At 34.2% G+C, this 4,639-nt stretch overlaps 1 pseudogene across 1 annotated transcript; it reads right to left on the reverse strand.

Annotated features, from left to right (window-relative positions):
* Positions 1–3,453: 3,453 nt before the first annotated feature.
* On the reverse strand, positions 3,454–4,025 carry LOC311616453 (large ribosomal subunit protein eL36-like; annotated as a pseudogene). Its single transcript has one exon. The product of its transcript is annotated as a large ribosomal subunit protein eL36-like (transcript).
* Between the last annotated feature and the right edge of the window lie 614 nt (positions 4,026–4,639).

Genomic DNA, 4,639 nt, shown 5'->3' on the forward strand with positions numbered 1-4,639 from the left:
GAATGACTTGTTTTAAAGCTATTTTGTGTGTGAGGCTAGACACCGCGTATCTTTCTGTACAGTGTAAATGCTCAAGTTATGCAATAGACCCAAAAGCTATTGTCCATAATGGCAGAAGTAAATTCAGTAGGCTGAGTTCTAATCGCAAATATAGCATTTATAATCCAAAGGTGGTCCTGGTGCTAAAGCTGAATTCAAAACAAAAATTATGCTAAAAATATTAGTATCAAGCTTAGGACTCTTGATTATCTTATTGCTTGGATCCCCTACCTTTTCTTAATGCAAAGTTACAAATACTAACCCAGCTGTATTCGTTGCCCTCTCCAAGAGTTAGAAATCAGTTTTTCAGAGAGCAATTTGACTTAAGATAGAAATGGCTTTGTAGACACGAATCTACAATTTATTCATTTGTTCATCATTTTTAGCACCTTTCATTGGTGGGAGTTTAAGTATACCCTAGGGTCTTCAATTATATTTTATTTTATTCAATTATCTTTTAGAATAAACAAATGCATGAACATCTTAACAGCAAACATCAGTTTAGAAAAATCTATACAAGCCATGTTTGTTTGTTTTTAAAACCATAAATAACAACCATATTACATTATCCTTGTCTTCAAGCAATCTTGTTAAGCTAAGATTTAAAGTGACTTAGATTAAAAAAAAACAAAAAAAAACTAATGGAAATATATCCATTGTGGAGGAAGGAGTAGCAGATATAATAATATTTGAAAAACCATGAAAGTAATATAAATGAAAAAATTATTTATGAAAACAGGTAAATGGCTGTTTTTGCTAGTGGTCAAATTCTTGGAAAATTGAAGCTATTGTATGAAAGATAACTGTGTGGTTTTGCAAGCACTCTATTACTCAGAAACAGCAGAGGGTTTCTGCTTAATAGGCTGCAGGAGCCCAGAGGCAGCGGATGATAGTCATGGAAACACCATCCCTGGGACAACTGGGTGCTAGGAGGGGCAGTCAGGCCGCTAGCGCAAGGCAGAAGCAGACAAGCATGTTAACATGACCAGTCATGTCCCGGCCTCTCGGTGTAGCTACTTCTAAATTGAATTTTGCTTCTTGAGTATGTTTTTTCACTTGGGAAATTTAAAGAAAGACCAGCAAAAGAACTTCCGGTGTTGGCATGTTTTAGACACTATGTGGAATAAATAAGAATCCTGAGGACTCAGGCATTTAAATCGATTCATCTGCTTTATTCCTCAGGGCCTTGATGGTTTTTTAAAGCCTGATCTTGGTTTTATTTTGTAAAGTACTTGTTCCTCTGAAGTTTTATGTGAATGCTACCCACATAGCCATAAGGACATGACTTCAAGTATATGTGATAAAATTTATCTCTTGAAAGATAGTACTTTTGTAAATAGTATCTTTCCTCTTTTATAATGATAAGAATCTGGAAAGTTTCCCAAAAATATGTTTTTCTATGTCATGGCTTCCAGCAAGGATGATTATGCTTATTATACTTTACAAGAGGCAGAAATGGAAATTGTTGAAACAATTTGTTCAAATGATCTAACAAATTCACAATTGAGCTATAATTTAACCTGACTTGCTAGGTTTCTACCTTAAGGATTTTTGCTGCTGTTTGTTCAAATAAAAGAATATCGATTTTAAGGCAATCACAACTGAGATGTAGTTCATATTTCTAATAATTTTCTCAGTAATACTGTTTCATTTCTCACCTGGAAGTAAAAGCATGTGCAAATGTGTTTAAATTATGTATTTTGATAGTACAGTTTCTAGGTTTTCATAAATTAAAAAAAAAAAGATGGAGGCTTAGTCAGGAGTCAAAACAAGAAATTTAGGATATTAACATAAAAGGTTCTTTTTAAACTTTTAATTTCTTGGAGAAATAGTAAAGAGAAGAAATCACAGTCTCAAACAGATAAAACATAATATTGACACTAACTTCAAAAGTTAAACAAATACCAATATTTCTATCAAATAAATCAAAGCAATGGGGTTTATTTAATTAGCTAATTAAATTTTTAAATTTGAATTTGCAAGTTACCTTCTCCACTGACTAGTTCATTTCCTTCAGGTACAGTAATATTTATAGGCATAGATTATTTATGATGGATAATTATCCACATATATATATTTTACTAAGATAAAAAGGGGATAAAATAAATTATGCTAGAAAACCTCCTTGGAATACTATAAAATTACTAAGATTATGGTTAGAGTTTCATTTTTGTGGAGCAGGTAAAAACAATTTTTTTAAAATTACTAATTGAAATAATACACTTTTTGAGCAAAAACTGAAAGCAATTGCATAATTTAGCATAGATAAAAAAATAATACCTTTATCAAAAATTCTAATAGAAAAGTTAAATTTTATATTGATCTTAACATTAATAGCAAATATATGTTTAAATATGCATAGCTTATTATTGTCAAAACCCCTAAGCAATTGAAATGCCAGAATAATTCGAATGACCAGTCGTTATAACACGCATTGACCACTTGGGGGCAGACGCTCAATGCAGGAACTGTCCCCTGGTGGCCAGTGAACTCTCACAGCCAATCTCTTGTGGCCCGTCTCCCCTGGTCCCTCACTGCACCAGCCAACCTCCTGGCAGGCCCTGGTCGGCAGCCAGCAGCTGGCAGAAAGGCCCCAGCAGGCCCTGATTGCCAGCCAGGCCTAGGGACCCCATCCATGCATGAATTTCATTCCAGGCCTCTAGTAAATAATAACAAGAAAAGCATCTTGATAAACATAAAACATGGTAGAAAAACACTTAGATAAAAAAGAACATTTGTAGTTCTATTTTATCAAAGTGTTTTCATATTTATTATATCACTTTATTCTTGATTTTAAAATAATGACTTATTTTATCCCTCATATGTATTTGCATAATTAAAAATCTCTTTAAAAAATACCTTTCTAATGAAGAAAAACCAAACAGCCTCTTCTAATAATTTTTTAAAATTTAAATTAATTATCAAAAGTTGTTTGTTATTCACTTTTGTTTTACAGTCTCTACTTTCCCTTGTTTTATTCTCTGAAAATACTGCCACCTCAGGAAAGCATTTATCCTCATGATCAGAATTATTTTATTTTTTTCTTTCCTTTTCCAATTGAATAGGACTACTTAACATCTTCCTTGGCAATTATGGCATATTCTATTATACTACCAAACTTAGTGTTTTATAACAAGATATATTGTACCACTCATATTATTTCCCATAGTTCTCTAATTTGTATTTTTCATTCAGAACATGGATGAGAGATAATAAAGATTTAATAAGGAATCAAGTCTAAAATCAATTGTGTCTGCTTTATAATAAAGATTGTATCTGTTCTAATTTCCTTGAAGACATCAGAAATGCTATATTTCACATTTTTATGGTTTTATTATAACTTCTTCTTGGTTGAAACAGCTTTAAGTGTGTGGCAATATGTACTAAATAACTAGTATTGTAAGCAAAATATGTTATTTTCTTTCTTTTTTCCCCCCTCAACAGGTTTTATTACATAGCAGATAGGGTTCAACCCTTCTCGGCTGCTGCCTTCTTCATGGCTGCAAGGACATTGCTCAGCTCCTTTCTCTTCCTCTTGGCACAGATGTGTGTCCCCACCCTTTTCTTGATCAACTTCAGGGCCCTCTTGTCCTTAAGAGACCTCGAATAACGCATAGTGCTCTACTCAGAGAGGACAGAGCCACACACTTCTCGGATCATGTCCTGTAAAAACTGGACGTACTTGGTGAAGCACCCACAGCAGCGGCTATGCCTCAGCTTTCTCACATTCTTGGTCACCTTGTGGCCCTTATTGAGGCCCTGGGCCATGGGGTAGTTCTGAGCCATGGCTGCTACTGCTCAATGGCTGCTGGGGGGAAGGGAAGCAAGCAAAAAATATTCTTACGCCTTAGGCTCAGTGAATAGAGTGTCAGCCTGTGGACTGAAGAGTCCCAGGTTCGATTCTGGTCAAGGGCATGTACCTTAGTTGCGGGCATATCCCAGTAGGGGGTATGCAGGAGACAGCTGATCGATGTTTCTCTCTCATTGATGTTTCTAACTCTCTATCCCTCTCCCTTGCTCTCTGTAAAAAAATCAATAAAAACATATATTTAAAAATATTCATAACATACTATCAGATGAATTGTCATTAAATATCTGTATGAAACCAGAGACTTAACAAGATGATAATTTGTCTTATTTTTATGCTTCTTCATTTAATGTTTCCTTTGCCAAAACTAACATTTTGTTTATTTTTGTGACACTTTTACAGAGGCAGATACTTTGGAGATTTTACTTCTCCAGAAATATTGGTTTTTATAAACTCTTAGAACAGGTGTTGTGTCTACTGGCTTATGACAGGACAAGTTATATGAATTTATAATCTCATCAGTATTATAATACCAATTGTTCAAGATTTGTGCATTTTGTATTCTATATGTTCAGTTGTCTGGTCATACTCAGAAACTAGATTACCTATTACTTTATTCCTAAAGTCATCTTGTGTGGGAATTATACAGTTGTGAATTTTCATAGAAATTATTTGTGACTAATGATTACCTTTTGCTTCCATTACTGCCATTGGTGCCCCAAACATGTCTCATGATGGCTGTGATGGTCCATACTGAAGAATTGTGTGATTAACCATCGTTGAGACAAACAC

The sequence above is a fragment of the Pipistrellus hanaki genome (assembly GCF_964339955.1).
Source record: "Pipistrellus hanaki genome assembly, chromosome: 1".
Classification (NCBI taxonomy): domain Eukaryota; kingdom Metazoa; phylum Chordata; class Mammalia; order Chiroptera; family Vespertilionidae; genus Pipistrellus; species Pipistrellus hanaki.